The sequence below is a fragment of the Trichoplusia ni genome, chromosome 8, assembly GCF_003590095.1.
Source record: "Trichoplusia ni isolate ovarian cell line Hi5 chromosome 8, tn1, whole genome shotgun sequence".
Lineage (NCBI taxonomy): Eukaryota > Metazoa > Arthropoda > Insecta > Lepidoptera > Noctuidae > Trichoplusia > Trichoplusia ni.
Genome location: NC_039485.1, coordinates 12091728 through 12117854, shown reverse-complemented (window position 1 = coordinate 12117854; position 26127 = coordinate 12091728). Strand labels below are relative to the sequence as shown.

At 37.1% G+C, this 26127-nt stretch overlaps 1 protein-coding gene across 2 annotated transcripts in view; it reads right to left on the bottom strand.

The window, feature by feature from the left end:
- The window catches only part of LOC113496917 (protein artichoke-like), an 81637-nt gene that overhangs the window by 15370 nt on the left and 40140 nt on the right, over nucleotides 1-26127 (bottom strand). For both annotated transcript variants that reach the window (XM_026876310.1, XM_026876309.1), the window contains exon 2: nucleotides 5439-5516. The gene's annotated coding sequence lies outside the window, so the exon portion shown is untranslated. The remainder of the gene's footprint in view (nucleotides 1-5438; nucleotides 5517-26127) is intronic.

Below are 26127 nucleotides of genomic sequence, written 5' to 3'. Positions count from 1 at the left end.
CAGGGTTTGTTGTTAAGTCAAGATAAGTTTGAAATTAAATCAAAAATTTTTAAAAAGATACGAATACTAAAAACTGGAACACATTTATATATTCGCCCAAAATATTTCTTCAGACAATCATTTTTCGAAATAAAAGAACATCTCCTTAATAAGTTCTACCTATCTAACAAATGCGCAAGGAAGACAAGACAGCTAAAACTGTTTTACATCATACATTCATAATACTCAAACACATACAATCTAAAACAATAACACAAGGGCATAACCGATTCCGATCGTTCGTTATCGTATCCAATCGGGGTAATTAAAATAAGCGTAATCGTTGGGAATAATGGTCAGTAATAGCCAGTAAGTCAGTAAGTCTGATTATAGACACCGTCGCTCCAATAATATGGAACTGTTCATTTAGTTCTACGTAAATTAAACGGTTGAGTTTAAGCTTTTGATTTAAATAGACAATATAGGCAAGGATATGGAGATCCAATTGCGTTTTGAGAACTGTGTTGTTTTAGAAGCGGCCGGTTGTACAATGCCTTTGCATATAATTATGAAATTGGTGCACTATGTGGCAAATTATTTTGCTTGTAAATTTGGGATGGAGAAAAAAAATCATTCACTTCAGAACACAACGGTATAGAAACATTAGCAAGAGGAAATAGGAATAGAAGATGCTATAGCTCCTGGCTAAAGTGAAAATAAGGAATTACATGATAAACTGCCGACCTAATGCAAGAGTGATGCTTTTATACATCAGAGCACTCCACAAGCCGACCAAGGAGTATCCCTTCCAAGACAGTGACCCAAAAATTCTGAACAACTCGGGATAAATAACCCACTTTTACTTTACTACGGCCCGAAACTACAATAGTCATAAACTTTATGTTATCATTGTCATAAAAAAGCGTTGTTTTCGGCTGTTGATGAGCTTAATCAAAGTTTATTCATTTGAGGTTATTTTCTGTACAAATTATTTTCATTTTTGCCAGGATTGTTTATATGCGTAATGCTTTTTAAAGCTTATTTTAATCTATGTATCTCTTTAATTTTCTTGTAATATTTTCTGGCTTAGAGCAAAAATTATCTCACGACTTCATTGTTTTTGACGTCAAAAACAAAAATGTTTATAGAACACAATTTTATTTCGTAACCCTCTTATCGCAAAAACGAACTCCAAAAACCTATCAGACTTGTATCTCCTTCCTAATTGTAACATGTATGCAAACCAATTTCGGGGCGAATCTAATTTCGTCATGTATCTACAGGCCACGTAAACCGCTGTGGAGATGACGAACGTGGGCTTCCGTCCGAGATGCTCCTCTTCATTAAGAGCGAGGGGCGGGGCGCGGGACGGGGCCCGGCGATGGCTTTATGGGACAATTTGCATTTACACGAGCTCCGGCACAGATTACGGCCGCACTTATCCGCCTGTCGAAATGAGGCGCTTGCCACCCCACGCCGAACAACCTACGACCAAACAAGCCTTTGTTTATATTCCCTTGTATTTTTCACCCGCCATTTGTTTTGACGGCCCATTTCTAAAACATGAAGGTTTTGAAGCCCCGAAAATACTTTACGACGGGCACCGCGGCCACTTTTGATTTTTCATGACCGCTTTTTTATGGCTACCATCCCTGACCAATCGGATATACGCAAAACAATCGTTTCCAACGCTCCCAAACATTGGAGTCATATTGTGTTTTCGTATAACAATGATAAAGTCTATCCACGTGAACGTTTTGTTAAGCAAACTGACAGTGTTTGATGAAAAATGTGCCAATATTTTGGGTAGAAGCGAAAAATTTGTAAACTAAAATTTGACTATTTCTTCAATAACTAAACTAGAAAATTCTCTCGTAGAAGCATAACAATGGAATGTCGATCGCCTTAACCTAGACAGAATACTCTATAAATACTAACAATGCACGTGCTGGAATAGCTATCGCAAGGCTAAACGGTGTAACAAGAAAGAGGCTACAATAGCTGAGAGGCACGTATAACTGAATACACCGAACGCAAATCCCTGCTGACCCACTTACGTCCAACCACCTTTGAATCGGCCTGACAAAAGCATGTCGATGCAAGAACATAATGTCCGATCGGCCGTCGAAGCCTCAATTTGAGCCCGCATCGACCTATCTCGAGATCACGTCGAACGAACCGAGTCCAGAAATCTACATAGTAAAGGTACACTATCGAATCAGGTATCACACTCCACGGAGTAAATGCTAAAGCTATTACAACAAACTATAGTCGAATCGAACCATAAAATTTTATCACGAAGCTCTGATTCGAAATAGGTAACTGCTATTAACCTTCGTTACTATAATAATAGGTCTGTAAATTGCGAGAAATCGGAGATAGTTAATTTGCCGCTTTGAGATACAATAACCTTTACAAGTTCAATGTAATTCGAGATTAAGATTTGTTTTAAAGTTACAATTACTTTAGAAAGTTCAAAATGTTTTATTTTGGACCGCCTTTAATTAAATTTACCCTGATTTGTCAATAAATAACGAAAGCACCGTTTCAAAATTTAAACATAAATATGTAATTAAAATTTTCATTTGTTTAAGTTATAATTCGAAGTTGAGTGCTAACGATTAGAAGAAATGCTTCGAGGAACGAATAAAAGTGACACACAAAAACAAAACAAAGCAACAAAAGGATTCGGATCATATTATTTATGCGAAGCGCCTCAGAGATCAAACCTTGACCTACTTAAGTCTAATTAAACACGGCTACACCATCGGAGAAAACAAAGTTAGTAAAATGGAAGAGAGGAACCTTATTCGTCATTACTATTCAGAGCAATTCTTATTTAATAAGAACATTTTTGTATGTGAACATATCGCCTTAATTACTTGTTATGGAATATATACCCAGAGACACTCATTTACTTGCGAAATATCACAAAAAAAACACAAAGTTTAAAAAGTCTAATCGTATTTGCACAACAAGAATAAAAAAGAATTCTTAATAATAAAACGAGTATTTGTCGTACACCGTCTTGTAAGTTTTTTAGTGTACTAATAAAGACTTCTTGCTATAAAAATAATTAATTAAAACTAGATTACCTTTACACATTACATCACAATTTAATAAACTAATTACATTTCCCGACGAAGATCCGTTTAATTTCCGCAGTCAAGGGTAGAGAAGCTCGGTTCAAGTTTGTGAACTTGCACCATAATCGGATTAGGTTGTGAATATTTTGTGTAGGTAAAAACCATACAATATCTTGCCTATTATTTGTGAATACTCAATATTTTATAATTATACTGACTATTTATAATATAAAGTGTAATTAAAATGAGGTCGGTAGTGGTAAAAATACTTGTTGATAAAGCTATGTTTGGTATTCCTATTAGGCTCCGCAACACAGTAGGGGATGCTGTTTTCTTTTAATTATTAGCTTTATAGAAATAGCTCGCTTTGACTATCTCACTGATGTACATTACATTTCGCACAATAAGGATAGAAAAGCATTCAAGCCAACACGCCGATTTCAGATTAAGATTTATATTCTAAGTACTGATGTAATTTCAAACTAATTACTCAAGTTTCTCATAACCAGATTATAACAATTGAAACTATATATCATTATTACCAAGAAACCCTTTGGTCATATAAAACAAGATCAATTTCAGCTAGCATGCCTCATCCAAAATGACATTGGTGTGCACATAAATATTCATTATGGAGAATACGATGCCCTATTTGCCGGTCTGCGGGTATCGCCAACGTGAATACACCCTTAATCAGTTAAATTGCTAAGTAATAACGCTGAACTTGAATTTGTATGGAAATGGGATGTTAGAAGCGTAAAAAATGTGTTGAGAAATATTTTTTAAGTTTGAAAATGAAGTTTATTGTTTAGCTACCGGTTTGAGACCAGAATGTGTCTTCTGTCGACCCGAATCTTTTAGATCTTTTGAAGTATTTTTGACTCTATTTGGCAAGGAAGAAGATTCAAAATACATTAAACCTTCTTGTAAACTATCCACTTTGAAGAAACAAAAACCTATCACCTATCTTTGTTACATAGTAATTATACCAAGTCGGAGTTCCTCAGAATCCTGAATATCTACCGCTGTAATGTATTTTATCTTTATACCCACATGAAGCAGGGGTTTCACAAACATTCAAGTCTCATGCACAAAGAAACCCAGACTCAAAACAAACATTTGTGAATCCGCGACAAGTCACTCATGGTAGGTTTGTCATGCTGACCTATACCACTCAGCCATAAGAGCAGTCAAAAATATTAGACGAAGGTCTGCCTATGACGTCATCCGCCATTATACACTGGGGGTTATACGTGTGATTGACACAACGGACACACGCTTCATTCGAACAACGCTTTAAATCTGTCTAAAGGGACTGTCGTTGAAAAATGATTGGTCATATATTTTGAAAGGCAGTAAACGGAACGGCTTTGAATGCCTATTGAACAAATAAAAAGAAAATATATATCTTTATAATAGTTATTTTACTAATAGTAATTTATTAAGGCCAATTGACTAGTTTATCGTGGTTATTGATGCGTCCTATTGTGACTCTGAGCTACGATAATGACGGCTTTTAATTTTTTGACAGCGACGCTTCGTTTTTATTTTATTTGTCTCGATTTGTATAGACATACTCACAGGATGACAACAAACGGAACTATGCCCTTTATGTATGTATTAGTTATATACATAAGGATAACGGTTCTATAATAATATACCGATACTTATTTACTTCAATGACTTTTACTCATAAAATTACGTAGGTATACGCGAACATCGAACCCGACCTTTTTCCAGCAATTACCCCTTTCAAAGCTATTTATTAGACATGAACGCAAGCGACACATGTAGCTAACAAGAAAAAAAAAACAACAACAAATAAGGCCAACTCTTCACTACACGACAAACTGTTGCGACGGAGAAGCTAAACAGTTTTTCAACTCAGCTACAAATGGTGCAACATTTACAATGCCCCGAGCTTAGAGGGAACACAAATGGCCAGGGCGCAGGTGCTGCTTTATTGAAAAAAAGATACAAATTACCCCTTTCTGTGCAATTTGATGGCGGATTGATGCCTTTCACAAGGAGTTGGGTAAACGGCAGAATTGTTTCTCGTTTTGTCTTTTCCCACTTTCCTCGTTGACGCAGACGGAAAGATTTCTTGCATAAATAATCATTTTTTGCGTTGTACATTGAAAAAGTTCGCTAACAATGAGATTTACTTTGTGAATTTGTTTTTCCGCTGTTACTGTCGTAAAATTCAATATTTTCTTGTTTTTATTTATACAAAGGCATTAGCTTCCATCAATTGTGTGTACTTTATTTGAAGAAAGAGAATAACTGTAATGAACAATGTTTTTCTTTGTAAATGTATGTAAACGACGGCGGGATCTTGCTGTTATGGCTTGTTATACATAATTATGTGCTTACCTAATAGCGGGCAGGGCAGCTTGATGTTATAACTTTGCTATCCTTAGGGTCATGAGATCAGTGTAAACACGGGTAATCCTGAAACAAAAGAGAAAAAATGTTATGAATAAAAGCGATCATTTACATCTGTAATGTACTTAACCTACTAACTTTATTATCTCTTCGGATAACCGTTACATTATAAAGCATCGATAAAGAAGTCCCTCCCTTAAGGCTCCATAAAAGCAGGCCTTCATAAACAAGCAATATCTTTTATACAACCCTATAATACGTTTTCATTCCCATCTTCCGTGAATATGATGGAGGAGGTCAAATAAAAACGACCTAAGACCTTATTTACCCGCAGAAATTATTTTGTTGTAAACAAGACCTCACAAAAACATCACGTAAATAGCATCACGTAGTACGAATTTAAAGAGGAAATCGCTGATGAAATAAAACGAAATACATCGCAGTGAAATTTCGTTTCTGTCGGGCAAAAGTCAAACGGTGCCCGCATCGCCGGTCCTCAGCAATAAAACTTCGTCGGGGTAACGTTCGGAATTCCAAAACAAAGCGCACCGAAAAGTCGGCACACAGATGGCGCAGGTGTCCTCGGCGACTCGCACGTCCTCTAATCAAGCGGAAATGTGTGCTTGGACGGCGGGCAGCCGGACAACCGGCCCGGCCCCGGCGACCGCCTGACCGGTCGCGCCCGGACCGCCACCCGGCGCCCGACTACACCTGAACGGTACAATCCCGCGCCCCGCCGGAATTTGAATCGAGTTCACATTCGGTCAATTCTAACAGGAAATTTAGATTCCGTTTTGAGCTATCTTTCTGTTTATTCGCTTGAGGCGCTCAACAAATGCTTTTACATCTTTACATTTGTTAGTTACAGCGGTGAAGCGCTGTTAGATCGGACAAGAAAAAGCTTTACGATAACACGGTGAGCACAATCTATTTAACAATTCGAAACGGGTTTATATCATAGGTTTAAATTAATGTGGTCAGACAAAGAGCGGAGCCGCTTATCTCGGAGAAAGCCGGTTGTCGGCTATCGGTCCGAGTGACTGCTTCATGCATCAATCTTCACGGATGCGCGTACTCAACGTATCGGGTTACCGATATTAAATATTTTACAAAAAAAGCTTAAGGTCTTTAAATTTTATTTTTATTATGTAGGTAGAGTCTCTCGTGTTCAATTTGTGATATACAAGACGAGTCCCTTACAAGTAGTTTATCAAATTGACCATTGATTTCATATGAAGCGCTTACCGCTGCTATTTCATTTCCTCGCATCTGGATGTTCGTGAAGACGGAACATTCTTTTGTTTCCACTAACCACGCCTCGTTAGGAGATCTTCGTAAACCTTTTGACATTTCGCTAAAAGGTTCATTTCAGCTGATTAATGCTGTAATTCCATTGGAGAAGAAACACTACGTTTGTGCGATAACGGGGATGTGGGAAAAATGGCGGGAATTTATCTGGAGAAAAACGGGGGAACCTAGTTCGACGATTATACATAAAAACGAACTTACTGTACTTCAAGAGAAGATAATCAGTCAAATGCAATGTTGCATTGATTGATTAACGTTCATGAATATCACCGTTAACTCAACATAATATTTGACTTGCAAGTTACTCAATAATTATCGATTTTCTTTACATTTTCCTAAAAGTGATTTAATAAACATTTGCCATAATGCTTTTAATTAAAATAATATCCAAAACCAAAAATTGAACGTTTCAATTTCTCTCAAACGCGTTCGGATACATTTCCCCAGTTGACTTTGTTCAAGCCATTGTTATGCAGAACGCTGTAGCAAAGTTGTAGATGCATAAATTATGTTATTTTGTCGTTTATTATTACAAGCGTGAAGTTTACTAGATAGAGTCACTTCGTCTTGTTTATGCAGACATTTGAATGGATTTGTAATAAAGTGGGTTTAACTTTTGAGTTTGAAAAAGTTGGTCGGATCGACCGTAATTTTTCTGAGACCACCCGTACTCGGTTTAATAGAATCAGGGTTATGTCCCGCCCGTTACAGCTGCTCCAATCGATAGTTAGATAAGCACACCTTGTTTGGGGGACCAGCTACGGGCCTTTATGTCTTTATTATCCAATAACGGCTATGAATCGCACGGCGGGGTTACTTTGACTGATAGACGGGCTAAAATTGAAATATCATTATAATTTATTAGGGATTTTACAATTCTATTTAGGGTTAGGTCAGCTGCAAACTTTATATACAATTTATCTCTTGCATGTTTTGCTATACTAGCAGTCGCCTGCGGTTTTGCCCGGGTGGTTGTCGGTTTTTGTTGTAAACTTTTATCCTGGTTTTCTTTGAACGATTAAAAAGTATCATATATTACTTCTTATACCTCAAAAAATATGTATACAAAGATTTATGACGAACGATTTTGAAGCGTAAAAATCTTATCACATTCATAATATTAGTAGCGATAATAGAGCAGCAAAAAATACGCTTAACTGTTCTAGTGAAGTACGTTGGTAAATATGTCAAACCTACATGTTATTAAGTTTCTGTGTCAACGTTTTAGTATTCAGCGTCCTTTGCCTATAAACCCGTAGATCACGATATGAAAGCAAATAGGTTCTATTCAAATACGCGAGTTCATACGCGTGTAAACACATCAAACGCACCGACAACCTTCAACACACTATAAAGTTTCCATACAACGAGGAATGTCACCACGAAGGCTTATTAAAAACATGTTTTACGCCAAACCCAACACTTTTACATTTTGGGTAACTTCATTAAAACGTAACGAGTTTTAAAAACAACAAACAATGTTATTCACATTAATAAAGTTTGTTGGGAGCTAAACAGAGAGTCGCCACAACGGGTGAACATCGAGCGCGCTAACAATCCTTATTAGCACAGAAATATCATTTCGTAAAAACTCTAGATTAATTTCAATGTTACTTTCTGTAATGTTTTCGTCGCGTTAACGAGGTAACTCACGGTGCCTAACAAAGTTATATGATGCGACTTCGGCAGCGCTTCCCAAACCCAGTTCTCGGCTCTCCTTTAATTTTCTTTTGAAACTCTTTAAATTTTACATTGCTTTTAAGATTCGCGACTCGACTCGGGAACTATGTCGATGCTACTGACATCGTGCTGGATGAATTTATTAATTATGTTTCTGATTAAGCTTTTTCATATAATGTTTGGAGTTTAATTAAGGTTTACGCTTTGGCTTTGGACTTTGAACTTAAGATTTAAATTTTGAACTCCGGCTTCATATTTTATAGCCGAATTTAAGTTGTTGGCGTGTTTAGGGGATTATTTAAATTGAATTTGTAATAAATTTAAGTAATATTATGCACCAAGTTTTTGGGATTGGTAAAGTGTAAATGTCGACTACTGTATTCCAATAAGTTTCCTATAAATAAGACACACAACAATCTTACCAGACATCGGATATGAGAATCAAGCATTTTCCAACAAGATTCGTTATAAACGTGACGTGTATATCAGTCTGTAGAATCATAGCGCCCAAACGGACTGAGCTATTTCAAATTAGTTAGTTTTGTATTGAAGGTGAATTATGACTGTCTTAGACACTCTTAAGCAAAATCGGTGAAAGTTTTACGTTTTAAGGTTTTTTCGTTCTATATACCTACTCAATGTGATAGAGGACAGATAGGTGATAGGGTACCAAGTAAACATTTACAGGGTAATATTTTTATAGTCTCATCCAAAGGCTATATGAAGAGTGTCTCTAGGCTTGGGAGGCTGTTAAGTTGGTGTGGGCAGTTTATTTATTCACATGTATTGTATGAGCTTTTGTGGTCGGATCCCTACATACTTTCCTATGTGGAACAAGTAGTTTTTCATTGATTGTATCGTTGGTACAGGCAGTTTGTTACTATGCGTTTTAACGTCGAAATAATGCTGTTATAAATGTCTATTGGCTTTGTATATTGATTGGAGTGAGTCTTTGTGTCGAATGTTTGGATAAAAGTACTTGATTTTATTTTTTGGTTTCGGTAAAATGTTTTTGTTAAAATGATTTTGTGTATCTGTGACGGTTGCGTTCGGTAGGTACTACACTATATGGGGTTTTGTGAATAGTATAGTGTAACTGAAACTGTAATGTACCTTTAATTTTTTGGAAATCACATGTTGTGTATATAAAAACAAATATGCATAGCAGTTTTGTAAGCATTGTCTAAATCTTAGTTATCGTGGCCTTTGTGCGCCTTTTTACGTAATTGGTTGGTATGATTCTAAACACAAAAAAGCAATATCTTCATTTCCTTATATCTGTAAAAATATACAAATATGATGTCTATTTAAAAATGTACTACGTTCAACGACCTGTTCAAACTATAGGAGTCCAACGACTCAAATAAGTGCTACTAAAAGAGTACCAATATAAGTTTTACAGAACCTGTGCCACATAACTATGATCAAGTAATTAAGATAAAACTGGCCACTAATCACATTCGCAGTGACTCACCGAGTGTAGTACTAAAAAATATAGCCGTCCGATTGCATACCTCGCAATACAACTGCAATTGGAAGCAAAATTCGTAAGTATTGTTTAAAATTTAATTTGTAAATATTGTTGACAAATTGCTACCTTTTATTCGTTCGTATTGTACCGTTTACGTATTTATGTTAGTGACTTAACAGGACCTAATAATTGTAAAATATTTGTTGTGGCTTCGCTATTGCTGCATACGTAATACAGCCACCGAAGCTTCTCAGTAACCATAAAACCAGCTCGTTCTAAGAAGTCTTATCTTATTAACACTCTTCTTCTAGCAATTATGCACCTGGATTGACCATAAAGGTTGGATAACTATTTATAAAACCAGTACCATGGCCGCTATTACTTTTTTAAAGAAGAATAATTCAGGTGAAGAAGGGAGACACAGCTTTACGCGTTGTAGTGCGCTGTCTCGCTTATGCAGCAGTAATTATATTACTTTTAGTTATGGTAATAGGCTGTGGATATAGGCTGTAGATTGCCAGCTGCAGAGATGGAATTTGATTGCGTTCCACAGTTCCATACTCATTTAGAGTATTTGACAGGTGTACACTTAGACGATAGATAGGCACAATACTTATTTTTTAAAATCTTTTTTAGGAATAGCCCGTGATCTTGTTAATTAGCTAATGTGTTATTGAACTGAATAGACTGGACTAAACATCTGTTTGTTTACAAGAACAGCTGTTATTGTTTAAAGTAAACTTCAAATGTGTTCTATTGCCAATTTAGGTATTCATAACGAAAGTAGAACTCCAGCAATATAAATTTTATGAACGGGTTGTTCCGGTGTATTCTGCTGTGCATCGGTTTAAATATGCTGAATATAAATAAATACTAATTTAGGCACCCACTCATGATAAGTATGAGTATTTATCACTCTAACTTGTTTAAACAACCAAATAGTTGTTTATATTTATTCAAATGTAACCAACTATCATCACAGAAAATCATAATATTTACTAAGAAAATAAACGAAACCACAGTCGAGTCATAATTCTAAGGAGACGCCGAACAAGTTCTTGGTAATAACAGCAAATTGTTTCGAAACATTTTTAAGACTGATAAGATTTTGTTCTCCTTCGCTAGTGCTTAAAAAAAATATTCTTGATAATTTGAATTAATTTCCTATCATTTTTTTTTTTGCTTTACTTACTGCGGGGAAGGGTTTCAAATCTCTCAAATGTAAAAGAAGCATATAGCGTTGAATACGAAAATTCTTATTCTTCAATTGTCGATAGGACTATTAATACATCTAGAACATTCAAAATATCACATTGTAGACGAATCAGAGTACATTAAACTCTTGCATAATAACTGCCAACAGTTTCTAAGAAACACCATGAACCATTTAAACAAACAGTACACTACAGATTACTATCTTATTACGTCACTTTCCTGTCAAATTCAAACTAGATAAACATTAGCAAAACAACGAAACATCAGCTTTAAAACAATCATAAATGATCGAGGCCAGACATATTCGCTACCATTTAATTTTATTACACTACGGACTGACGGTTAACTACAAACAATTTATAATTTCGTTGGTTATTCGTTCATACAGAACATTTATTAATGCACTTTATTATAATAATACTATAACGTTTATTTATCGTCATACTTTATGCTCCATTTGTCATTTTCGAAACGGCTTGCACTGTTTTCTAGTTAGAACTTACCCTACGGCAATGTTGAAATAGACAAAGGTTTTTACTCAATGATTAAATGTTTGTTTACCGAAAATATATTGAGGAATAAATAACTAGTTGTTACTGTTATTATTAAATTGACAGCTGTTATCAGACAGCTTAATTAACTTGGTGATAAATCTTTATGGTTGGTAGAGAATATTCTGATTTAAAACTTTTTTGTTTTAGTCTAATTAAAGTAAAAAAGAAAACAGAACATTCCATGTTCAAAACAAATGACGTCACTTGGCAACGGATACGTCATAATCTTTGTTCATTGCAGAATTGTCCCCTTACTTATCCAATTTGAGGCTGAACTCTAAAAAATGTATATAAAAATGTACTTTAGCCCTTTATCAGAGTACATCACCTGAAGCGCTTGGAGTTGTCTCGATGGCTTGTAATAACGCGGTAACGTTATGTAGACAAGTGTTATACAGCTCCCCCATACGACATGTGTACACGCGACGGGGTGACGCGGTGTACCGTCGAGCTCACAAGAATTATTTTTACATTCCATTGATGTGTAAGTACTGTGGCTGGATACAATTTATTTTACGAGTGTCTGCGGGATGTGTCAAGATTGTTGATCATTCAGATTGACAGGCGTCAACAAGTATTTAAGTCAGGTAAGTATAAGAAAAGAGATCTTATGTTTAAGCGTAGCTTTCTAAGACTCCAAAAAGTTCCGTTACTGCATAAAAACCTATTATAATGAAAGTAAGTACAAAAAAATAAAATTAATAGCATAATCCCATAAGTAAACTGAGCAAGCCCCTTTCCATAAAACATTAAAATGTTACACAAATAAATATGTGCCCACCATTACTGTACCAGTAAATTGTATTATTAATTACATCGCGTCACTGACGGCATGCGGCGTTCACAGGCGGGTGAAAAAAAATGCAAAATATACATTTAATTTCGACCCTCGTGACTAGGGGGACCCACCTACTAATTAATTAGATCCCACCTGCTGTACAACACCCTGTATTGCGGTGAGTTTGTGCTTAAATAAATATCTATGATTGCCAACCGTTATTGGATTAATAGCTGTTTGTGTGAAACTTAAACACGGATATGTTTTATTCGAAATGATTTTGTTAAACAAACTATTTGACAGGTTGGTGGTATTTTGATACAGAATTACAAATGAACTACGCGATGTGAGTTTATGAATGTTATAATGCTATGGAGTGTATAGGAGATTATTGAGTAGCAATTCAGTAGAGTAGCAGCCCTGGTACGCAAATAAAACAATGCATCATTGCATGATGTCGCCTATTCCCGGGCGGTTGGCGGGTCTAGAGCGATATTTCCTTGAAAAATTGCCGCTGGCGTTGCTCGGTACTGGATGGGCGAATTTGTAAGTTATATTTATGAGGGCACGAGGCGAAATAATGATATGTATATTATTTGGGCCTCTGAGCGTGCGCCGGGGGAGCTAGCTAACAGCAGCATTTGTCAATGCCCGCCCAGGTGGGCCGCCCGTGATCCTGTTATTACTTTATTTTTTGGTCCATTTCAATAACCTACGCAGCTCCTTATAAATGCCCCCGATCGTGATGGTATTCGATCTTATAGACTCGTGTGTGGTCGTTCCTAACATTTCCAGATACACATCTACCTACATCTGTACGATCTGCAAAATAAGCGGTCCGAAATTTCTCACAAACAAGTTTTGAAGGAGTCGGATTTCAAAGCACAGTATAAAAAATATAAAAGGCAAAGTCAAATAGACATGTCAATTAACGAAGTTTATAATTTCGTCCACTTGCCCTTGCTCCCTTATTCTGACGATTTAATAAACGTCGGATAAGTGAGCATTAATACAACAGTCAATGACCGGATCATAACCGAAAATCTTCGGTAAGTCAGTGAGAGGGCTCACGGTGCGCGACGTGAAAAACGACGTCCATTAAGGAAGTGAATACATTTAAAATAATCGGCTTAGCCGTCCGACGTTGACGTATATTCGTACTTATCTCACGGAGATACCGGCACAGATATCCCGACTAATCCCTTACACAAACATCTGAAAAAGACTCGGCACTCCTTGTACGGTTGATCCGTAATTGAATGAGTCGCGAGTAGCTCTTTGACTCGAACAAAAGTGCCTAATAATTTATGCCTATAATCTGACGCGCGGTGCACTCTGTTCAACTTGTGTTCGTTTTACGTATCGAGCTTTATTTCCTTTGTGGGATTCAGATATTAACTGCGCTATGCCGGCGACAGTCACAATATTACCCGCATGCAGGTTCTTTATCCAATTCTTTAGTGGCTGTCACGCCTTCGCCGCGATATTTATGTGCTGTTGGATTAAGAAAATATAAACATGAATTCGACTTAACCACTGAAAGGAAATGCAAAGTTGGAAGGAAGATTAAATCGTAAAGATGTTCATGTCGACAAAAATAGACTGGCTAGTATAAATACAAGTCATACCTTGGATCTTTAGAGTAATCAGGATGTCTCCATTAATTTTTAAGGACTTCCTTTGAGTGGCGCTGTGTTTACTTGGGAAACAAGGAAACTTTTAATGGAGTTACAATTCGTTGACCCTCAAACTCGGTTTCTGGAAGTAAGTTCCGACTTCTGACACCACTTTGACGAGGTACGTTTAAACGACGAACACCGCTACCTATATTTATTCATTAGTTTCACGAACTCAAAGTTTCCGAACAAAAACTAACCAAACAAAATGTTTTACGGACGAAACTATTTTCATCAAGTTCAAACTTTTTCCAATCCTATTTAACGTAACTGGCATCTTGTACAATATTAAATGCCTGACCTGACCCAGCTGTATGCAATACAACACGACGCAATAACACATTTTTATTTTACCAGTACATTTTAAAAATATTAAACCTAAAAATAGGTTTTAATATGAATTTCTAATAATTCAAGGGCAAATATTAATATCATCTTCAAAGTGAATCCACGTCGGTATACATTCCATATAGCACATGACACATCTAATTACTACCGCGCAGGCAGTTAGTACACCTATCAGAACATAATTATCGTCCTCACCTGGCTGTGAACGCGACGTCCAAACTACGTGGGATTACACACAATGCAAATTCCATTAATTAACGCAATGTATCGCTGCCTAAGTATATTGCGGTGTATTCAATGGTGGTACAAAACAGCAAACTGGTTGAATATTCCCTCGGCGTGCAATCAAACACGGCTTATCGATTTCAGAGCTAAAACTGTAACCGTGTCTCCAATTATAGAGAGCAAAGGAATACACAAGATCGTTAAAGTTAACGGGTGGCGACACTTTCCTGTGGAATACACGAATTTTGTTCAGCTAGTAACGTCGGATCGTAGGATTTTTCGCGAATTACAAGTGACGACTTGATTCTCGAATTGTTCGAATAGCTCTGTAACGACCAATTTTACGGTCGCGAAACAGGCCTAAGGATCGACTTGATATACGCTTCCTCGAATAACGTGCTTCGAAGTAAATACAATGTTTACGTACCTACTAAAAAACGTCGCTACTATATCAGCAGCTGTTATTACCCTTTTTCCATAAATAAGCACTTCGACACACGATATCAATAACGGAGTCGTACCTCGATACGGAATGTCACACTGAAGTTCAGTTTTGGCACAAAGGAATATTAACAGTAACAACTTCCTGGAAACTGTCGAACCGTGGGGAGTCTTATAAAAATAATGTAAAAGTGAGTCCCCGTGACACTTTACAAGCAGTGAAGTGGCTTCCATCGAAGCGACACGACGGGACATGAATTATTATGAGGAGGCGACTATCTAAACTTCAAGTAGTGTTTCGAAGCACATCTCGTCGCCCTACCCACGAGTGTGTACAAATAATTATGACAGTTCTCATCGGAATGGCGCTTCGAGCACCCGTCGAGCACCTTAGGAATTTATAGACACCGTAATGAGGCGCAAAGCATCGGAATTTTTATACGTTTATAAAACTTTCCTTGATCGACCAAGCTTTAGAACTAAGACAGCGAAATGTCCATTAAAGTGCCACGTAAAACTAAAAATAAAAAGGTATTCAGATTTACACCTATGTTTAAAGTTTGCGTCTTAATAGTTGACGGCCATCGTGATCGTTTCGACGGCTTGATTAATGTTTATCGTGGTTAGCAGTCAATTAGACGGGCTCTCAGCTCTGGTAGTCACCGATAAACACAAATCGTTCAACAGTCGCACTTTCAAAGCGACCGTCGACGTCACGACTTCATCCACGCTGCCGCACATTAACAGCGCGCTTCCTCGGCGCCTGCACATGTACTCATCTTTTAAAACCCTCTTCCCGTCTAGTGGACTCTGACGAATTAAGTTATTAACGCTGCCAGCTGCTTCACACAAATCAAAGTGCCTACTCCCGAACGCACAAAAAGCACGATCGTCACTCCTCATAGAGTTTACGACCGTTTTATGAGCTCTTTCATATTCAACTTACAGTTGCGACGCTCTTAACTGAGGGTGTAGTGCGATTGTTTCTACGACAAATAAATTAATGCTAGTGACTCGTAAACGTGTTTATTTTCTGTCTCGCCCCGCGATCCTTGGTTATTGTTCTTTGAAGTCAGACAGTATCATCGACACCTTTGATGTTCTCGATAGTGACAACTATCTCGTAAACTACCAACTCTATTTCATAAATCATATTTACATTTGTCGACTCGCGCGTAAGTTTGTTTAGGCAGCATTATTACTTGTCTAATGCGAAAATTGCTTTGATGTGCTTCTGTGGCAACGATAGCAACCTCTTAGAGCCAGGGAATCAGGAAGGTAAGTACATAGTCAGCAATTATTCCACTTAGTGTTATTCTGAGTAATGTCCTCGCGCTGGCCTCGTCTTGTCATCGCGTTTGCTAGAAACATCGTAAAACGGGGCGGTTATAAATTATTTACAGTTTCCACGCGAACGCCGTGTATTTGTCACCCCGGGCGAAGGTGGGTATTAAGATATTGCTTGGTATTCCTGCGGGTCTCATTACAGGCCGGGGCGGGGCCCGACACCTCTAATATTTCATCCTTAGCGAGGGCCGCCGCGACGTTGCTACTCGACGAAACAGCTTTTCCTAAAACGATACGCGAGTTTTCTCATTTTAATAAAACGCTCATAGTGATGTTGTTCGCGTGTTTTTTTTTCGTACACTCTCTTAATTTCATTAGGAGCAAACGTTCCGTGGGAAAAAAAAAAAACATTGGAGCGATTCGCTAAAAAGGTTGTTTTGATGGTAGTTACATTAAGGTAATTGGTGTACGGCTGCGAAACATTTTTATAGCCCACGGGTCGTTTGGGGCTGCGCTAGGCCAATCATTGTCAATCTTTGCCGCCGGCCGAATTTAGTACGATACGATGCTAATGAAACGAATTTAAGTATCAGCCGGCAAATTGCCTCTGAAGATTTATAGAACAACAAACTGTCGAACGTGTGTATTTAAATTAAAAGCCGACAATTTATTACCTTTTGTCTCGAGTTTTTATCTTATTCGCGTTAATTGATCGTAAGCTTAACCAATATTTAAAACTATTAATCATTTTAGCCATTACTCTATCGTATCAGCAGAAAAATGCCTCGGTTCAATTAGATTTGTATAATTGCGGGGCACGCACTCGGCTGGCTCAGAGATCAATTTACTCTCACAATGACCTTAATATGAAGTCATCGCGGGCAATGAATGAGGAGTAATAATTTTATGTGAGTATTAAAGAAATTCTATGGCGATGTTATCTCGAGCGAGTCGCGTCTGCGAGAGGAAGCCGAGACGCTACGTTATTAAAAAGCACATGTTCCCCGAGATGCGTATCGCAGCGTCTGTTAATTACTTTTGACACGCAGCATATGATTCAATTATCATATGATTTATTCGGAGTGAAGGGTCGCGAGGCGCGCCGGTTCGCCATCGCGACGGTTTATTTAAGCGTTAACTATCGCATTAATTTCGTTGGATCGCATTCCGGGAACAGATGGGAAGCAAAATCAAGACGGTAGCAGATTTTTTTGGCTATACAAATTCGTTGACACGCTATCTATTTGTGTGGGCCGGACCAACGTGAAGTTATTCTCAATATGCAAAATATTCAGACCAATAATATTGGAGTTTATGTAACGGGAATACCTTTAAATTGGTTACTTGAACATAACGATACCAATCTTCAACACCTTTGAAACATAAATTGTGTGATTATCGCATGCCGCATCTTGTAGACGACGTAGTTCACATAAAAACAGTTTTAATTGCTTAACTCATCCGTCCCGTGACTGCATACTTCACGTTAAACCTCTTTCACACTAGACCTTACCGTCATGAGAGGCACGAAACCACTGGGCAATAAATACTAATTACTAGTAAAATAACAAACGATAACATCGGGACCGAAATTTTTAACATAATAATGCGGCATCGGTTAAAAAAGCAGTCGTTACCATACATAGTAAATCTTGCGTGACGCGTAATGGTCTTATGGGGTTTATTTATCGTCGCCGGTCGTTTCGAGTGAACCGTTTAATAAATATTATCACACTTTAAGTCGTCAACAAACGTGAGAAGATAGCCGTTGACCCGGTTCGTGATATTTGTCTCATTTCGGGGATTAAAAGTGATCTCTGTAGAGCGGCAACGCCTTCTATTTGTTCAATCTGTCTTTACAATAAACACGGGTTGGTTTTACGCGTCTTTCGTACGAACATCTCGTATAATTAGAGCCGGTTCAAAATGGCTTTGCTCTTGAAGTGTTCTCGAATGACAAAAGAGGACTTATAACAGCCGGTAAAGAAGGGATCCCTGCCTAATTCTGAAGGCGGTTCGCTGACATCTCGAACGTTACTGCGTTTGTGAAAGGTAATGTTTTGTAAATTCGTATCCGGTTCTACTTAAGAGCTTTTTAAATAGGTGTTCCGAAAAAAAATGACAAAAAGAAACTGCACGTGGATTTTTAATGGATAAGTAAGTGCACTTGAATAAAAACCTTCGATCCGTATTAAATCTGTCACAGGAAACACGTGTCGAAGTTGACAAGACTACCAATATACATCTATATTCTCTGTTAAGAAGCTAATGGAAAAAGTACGGTGCAGAAAAAACAAACAAGCTTATAAAAGAGGCTATTTCTGAAACAAACACATTTATAACAACACAACAATGAAGTAACAAAGTCGTTAGTAGGACAACATCTTGGCGGGGTTCCCACATTTGCCACCACATGGCTCGCATTGAAACATATCTCCTACACTGCAGCCTACTTTCAATAAATCCGGATTATCATTTATTTAAGCATACCCAAGCACGAACACCACCTAATAAGCTATTTAAATATGTTTTATATTTCTTTGACACAAGGTTTATAATAGAATAAACGTTGATAACAAATGTGCAACCGTGCGCTGGTACCGTGCTTTCAGTCCGTAGGAAGTGCGTGTTATTGCAGCTTACGTTTCTCAGTCGCCCGCTGAGATATTCGAAGCACCCGTCCGTTTTTTGTGACAGACCAACCGAGTGCCATAAATAATAGGTAGGGGTTCCCGAACCAAAGAGCTTTGTAATAAATTCGATGCTCTTTTTGGTAGCAAAGGAACGGGCCTCGATTGAATTATGGTGATGTGTTAAGCCAGCAAACTCGGTTGGAATTCCACGTTTTTATTTTCTTTACATTTCGCGCTAAGCCCCCGCTCACTGCATTCGTGTCATTACATTCATATTGATCTAAGTCTTTTCTTTGTTCGGTCAATACAATAAGTTTATTTTGCTACACGCTCACTCATCCTGTGTGCAGTCTCGTATCAAGTTACTACTCCCGACCATTTGAAAAAGACAACACGCAGATGGTACCTACATCCGTATTAGCTTTCTCTTAAAACAGAAGACATTTAAATCACATGAGACCGTCGATATTTCCTTCCCTAAGTAAAACAAAGGTATTTGTGTGAGGCGGTCCGCTCTAAACTAAGATAGATTAGTGTTAGTCGCTGCGGACGACGCGACACAACACGACCGACTGGACCATGTCGAAGATTTATTCTGTTTACTTGCTCTCAACTATTAAAGTCAACTTGAATTAAATCATGTTTGCGTAGAATATGATATTACAGAACACATCAAATAATTAAATGGGCAAGATCTTCAAGACATGTCATTGGAATTTGTTTTTGGAGATATATTATAACATATTGGTAATTTAACGCCCAGTCGTCACTGAATTATGAAATCTGTGATATATGTATCAGATATGCTTAAACGACCTTTCTCTTGAACACGGCTGTCAGTGTTTGAGTTGTGTTTGTCGTCGGAGGGCCGGTGTAGTGTTACGGCAGGAGAGTCGGTGCAGGTGGCGCGCGCCGGCCACGCCGCTCGCGGCCGCACGTCGCGAGAGCCTCTCAAGTTACTCCCGGATAAGTCAATCATTGGAACGTCCACATTTACCCAAAATAAAACACCGTCGAATGTTACGTGTGGCGCTCCGATATAATGCGGAGCGACAGCCGACATGTTTTGTGCGAGAAAATAAAATGATGGCGGCCAGACCTAAATAGATCAGTATTCGTGCTTGAACTAAACGCTTTTGTCTATTTTATAACTGGCGTCTCATCTCTCTGTTTTCCTTTTTATTTTCGTGTAACGTATTTGTTTTCCGACAGCCGTTCGTGTCTCACGGAAATTGCTCTGTCACATATGTTTATACTGAATCGAGTGCTGCCCTTTTAATCAAACGAATGTTCGTATTTAACAGTTAAACTGTTGAAAAGGAAGTAATTGGACAAGTGTTAGCGTAGTCGAAACCGGCGGCGTGGTCCAATTTCCTGTTCCAGCCGCAGTCTTCGACGAGCAAATAGCTCTTTGCAAATCAAACAAGGGACCGTCTGGCGAATCCACATATCAACTTCGCATTGTTTCTCTCCCATCATTCGGGGCTAACCAGAGGCGTTTTCGATTATCCGCCCTCCGGAGAACAAAGCCTGCGACCGCAGAACCAAGTCAATTACATAGTTCAACAACTCAGCCCTTATAACTTTCATGGGCTACCACCGGAATACAGAAAAGGGTATCTGTTTTCAATACACTGGCCGAGCGATGCGATTGACCCTTTCGAGTGTCCGCATTGACTTTTAAATTACTAATCCCGCGGGAGCAAACAGAAAGAGCGCCTCCGGGTTCGCTTGTTTACATGGTCGAGTGTACTTGCATATCTTCATTAGCTGGTGTATCTCCGGCGCCCTGCTTGCTCAGCACTCGGCCGACTCCCGACTCCCGGCTCCTACCTGGGAGCGCTCATTACGATTCTTTCATTTCTAAACGCTACTCGAATTTTGATGACGCCATACAATTGATAGCCTTCCTCGAGTATAAATTACCTTATCACCATTAAGTTACATAAACAGCGCATTATGCATACATATGCGCACTAATTTGATGTGTATCTTAACAAAACACACGCATAATGAATTTAACATTCTTTCACATCGTTCAACTTCGAATGTGTGGTGCATAACTCGTTTTCCGGAAATCATTTAACTTGCCAACCGCCATTTTAGATACATATAGAATAGGGAGTGCCGGAGGGACTTATTAATGTTTATCTAAACATCAGAATGAGAATGCGTTAGACGGGAGAGTGAGCGATGCCCGCCCGTGGGGACCAGCCAAGCGCACCCATTCCGACTCTTGCTTACAGCCCACAATTTTTTTCTACGCCAGATACAAACATTCTACCCTTTCAACACGAATGAATTACTTAATTTTTCTATATTGGGTCTGTGCCCGACGATACTCGATGTCGAAATAAATTAGCGTTATCCATTGTTATACGCTATAAAGGAAGCGATGCTGCGAATTGGATTTGAGTGGTTTTGCGGTTCGTGAACAGGGGGTGGTATTATTATTTCAGCAAACATTTGTTGATAGTCAGTTGAAATATAAATCAGATAAATTGTGAATTGTGGCGTGAAAATGACTATTGCTGTAATTATAACAATGATATGAATTAAGAAATGGATATTAGACAAAGGCGCGCTTAATCACTTTGGTAATAAAGTGCATCATTTCAATTAGAATCATTATATCGTAGTGATGCAATGTCGGCGTATGATCGAATAAAACATTAAACATTATTAATGCGTACGTTACCATCGAGTGTAATACGAGAACGCCGCTCTCAAATGTATTCTCTTTCGCTCCAGTGCTTATTAATGAGATGAAATTGTTAATAACGGCTTCGGCCATAAAGTAAAAAATAACGATTAACTCTGTTAAACTAGCGTAACCGATCGGAATTCGGCGCGCCAGTTTTGGCCCGCCATTGTACTCCGAATAATAGAAGTGTTTATGTTTGGGTCCGTTTTTTTTAGAAAAAAAGTTTAATAATCATAACGTCTACCTGCCTTAGACCATCCATCACGCGATATAACGAGAAATATTGTCCGTTTTTATTATCCTTCTACGAAAAGTTGTGCAGTGAAAAGAAGGCGTAGGTTTTTATTTGCAAACATTAAATTAGAATTGATAGAATTGACTCATCATTTTTTTTTAATTTTGAACATAATTTAATCTGACAAGGCAATATTTATACTTCAATTTATGAGATGTCACTGACATCCTTATTGCTTTTACGTGAATAGGGAGACTTAAAAACATTTTAAGCACACACCTACCATTATAAAATGTATTAACTTATAGTGCTTTAAAATGCAGAACAAAGCACGAGCCAAGGAACTTCTCAATACAACTTTTTCAAAGTTATTCAACCTTATGTTAAGGGGCTAAGGTTTAAATTTGTGTTGATGTTTTGGTCTCTTGCACATAACGTTTGGAGGTCTAATATGCAGATTAGTGGAGGGATAGTTGTCCGCGACGCCCAACATGCAACGTTCCGATTCACGGAACACACGTGGGTCTGTTGAAATTATCATTGTTTAGCTTGTACTCTCGGAGATCATTGTACAAGGGATAAACTGAACAACACATTTACTTTATTAACATAAAGATTTACATCGCATAAATTTAAGAGTACACGCAGTAAATTTATCAATTCAAACATCGTTTGTTGTTTTCTATTCCGAATGATGTTGAAATTAACTCGGTGCCTACGTTTAACCGACTTCGGGAAAGATGGAGGTTTTTCGATATTTTTATCTTTTTGGAAAAATATTTTCATTTTCGTTTATTATCTTAGGAGGAAATGGGATCATGAGAGGGGACATTTTGATCCACATCCCAATGTCATCATTAAATTTATTTATAATTTTGACAAAATTTATCTTCAATTTCTATTCGATTTGATCATTTTTATTCATTTTAATATCACTTATAGTTATACGGTACGGTTTTTTATTTAGTTATATGTATAATCAAATGTTTATTGTAAGTGGTATCCTAGAATCGTGACTTTCTTTTGTTTCGTGCAGCAATAATAGTTGTACAAGTTCAGATTTCATTTGTAGCCTTTTTTGTTGAAGTTTGTTATTCTTTAGTACCAGTTGTAATGAGTTCCCATATTTCTCGTGGCGCAGAACAAATAACTACTATTAAACTTATACCGTGCAATCTTCAAATTGGATTGAAACTTGGAGATAGTAACACATTTTCCGCAGTAAACTTAAAATTATTACGAAAACAATAAAGCGAGTTTTGATTCCGTTGACATAGTTTCTAAGTGGGACCAATTTGTTTTGTTTGACATAATTACTTAGAAAAACATCGATTTTCAAATATATATTGTTTGAGTCAACATTCGAGGTGTGAACATGCATATTTGCTTTCACACTTACATAGAAAAATATTTAAACAAATCAAAAAGAATAACACAAGCTGATTGCGAGTGATTTAAAAAATAAATTGACGTTATTTCTAAATACAATGGATTTACAGTTGTGTACTCCTAAGATAAACATTCACACTTAAACACAAGTGCAGAAAGCATCATCATAAGGCCATTGACATACAATAACGCTTGTTGCTTTGGCTTCGTAAGTACACTCATGTTAAAAAGCATAATAAACTAGGCTTTACAAACAAATGAACACGATTCTTAGGCAAAGTGCCAGATTCAAATGAAAATTTCAACTCTTAACTTTGAGTACGAAATAAAAGTAGTTAATGCATGCAAACAAGTTGTTAATGATATGAAAACTTTTTATGATATTAGCGAGAAGAGCTATAGAATTAATAGTATTTATTTCTATAACCACTTTTGTGAATTGGATTCGAATTCGTCTGATGCATTTTTTTTTATTTTGATACGTGGCCAAAAATAGCTAAATAATGAGAGGTTTATTTTGAAAAAAAGGAACGCACGCACACGGGTTAAATAAAAAGTGTCATATGTAACGTAACTTTCTATTAGTAAATTTTTTCAAAATCGGTTTAGTATATCCGAATATTACCCCCTACAACAAACAACGCTACAAACTCTACAAATGCACCTCTAAATAACACAAGTGGGTAGGTATAGAAAATCAATCAAATAGAACTGAAGCGTGAATCAGATTTTATATAAATAACTTATTCCAAGTGTTGTGTTGAATACTTTAACAGTTTAAGTTATAAACACTCACGAAGCTGACAATCGTGAACTTCTTTGAGCACGTTTCGAATTATAAATTAAAATCAATAAAGGATCAAAGAAATGGCTGCAATTATTTTAGTGGCGGCAATGATGTATAAAAATTAAAGGTGTATTTAAATTTTTAATGAAAAACATTTTCTTAAGTTATCTTCATTTTTATTTCAATAGTTTCAATTAGATAAAAATGTAGATACTTAATTGAATTCATAAGTTATCTTCGCGTGTTATAACAATACGTGTTAGTGTGTAAAACGAATGTATTACAATAATTATATTTAATGAATAAACATTAAACCCAAGAGTCGGCAAATAGAAAATAAATTCAAGCATTATTTCATACATGTCCAAATTGTTTAATAACTAGAAGATTAACAGAAATGTATACAATAAATTAAATTAACAACATGTATAGAATCAACACGTATGTATAAAATGTATTACATTAACTTTTAAATAAATGTGCATATCATTAGGCAGCTGAGATACGGCCGCACCTGTGTGGTCCTAATAAAGTATTCAACGAATCGTCTTTAGGGTTCTGTATCTAAAGGGTAAAAAACCCTATTAATGAGACTACGGCCTGTAAGTCCGTCGATCACAAAGCTGTGCCTTAGGTTCCATGATAGCTAGACAGTTTGAACGTTGAAAGTTACATATCTATACTAATATATAAAGCTGAAGAGTTTGTTTGTTTGTTTGAACGCGATAATCTCAGGAGCTGCTGGTCCAAATTGAAAAATTCTTTTTGTGTTGAATAGACCATTCATCGACGAAGGCTTTAGGCTATCACGCTGCCACTAATAGGAGCGAAGATACAATGGAAAATGTAAAAAAAAACAGGGCAGGTATAAATCATAACTTATATATTCTACCCACGGGGACGAAGTCGCGGGCAACAGCTAGTGATGTATATTTGTTAAAACACACACTTAAATTAAAGATCAATATTTGTTGGGTTACAAATACTTTTCACTTTATACTCAACTGTTTTTCTTTCCCAGTACGGAACCATTACTATCACCAGTCCGACTTGCACATGACAGTTTTTTTTTTCAAAAACATTTCCTTCGTTATATCGACGGCTAACTAGTCTCGATGCGTGGAGCATTTAAGTCGTTAGGAAAGGCTTCGAATTCGGTACGCCTTAATTAATTAATAGCTATTACCCAAATGATAGTTATTATACAGATTGCTGAAGGACAGCCGCGCCTAACCTAACACTGTTGCAATACTATTCGATTAAAACTACAAAGTTATTAGTTACGTAATTCATTTTGGATTATACTGTTTGTCTTACCAAGTCTGGTTTGTATTTAGATCGAACCGATTACTTTTATGAACTATAAACTTGTCATTTTACACGCTTACGTTTCTCGTTTTCAATTTACTTGGCATTCAATTTCGTTGAGCAGAACCCGGGAAAACATGTTTAAGAAAAAGTACACCAAAGAATTTTTAAGAACAGTTTTGTAAAAGAAAAATAAAAAGTTATGTAACGGGTACTCATCTTGCAAACCGTTTCAACACTGAGAAATTAGCAAAAATTACGAGCTACATCAAGCTTCCATGAATTTTCTTGTTCTATTACTTTTGTCTCGTTTTGTTGCCCTTTTGCCTAAGTGCGAGCGGGATGGACGAACAAAACACTCAATGTCTCGAAGTTTTGTTCGTAACAACGCCTCCGCATTTCCTCCGACTCGATGTTGCCTAGTGATTTAAATTCATTTGTTTTTCTTTGAAGCATGTTAACAATATAGCTCGGTACGTCGTGATGACTCGACACAATCAAATGGATCTGTTACATGATTACGATGACTATTGTTTATTTTACTTTTTTTTAATCCCTGGCAAAGGCTTTATCATACTCGTACACACATCATTTTCATCTTAACATTAGTTCTGTGTACGATTCAGTCTTATTTGAAA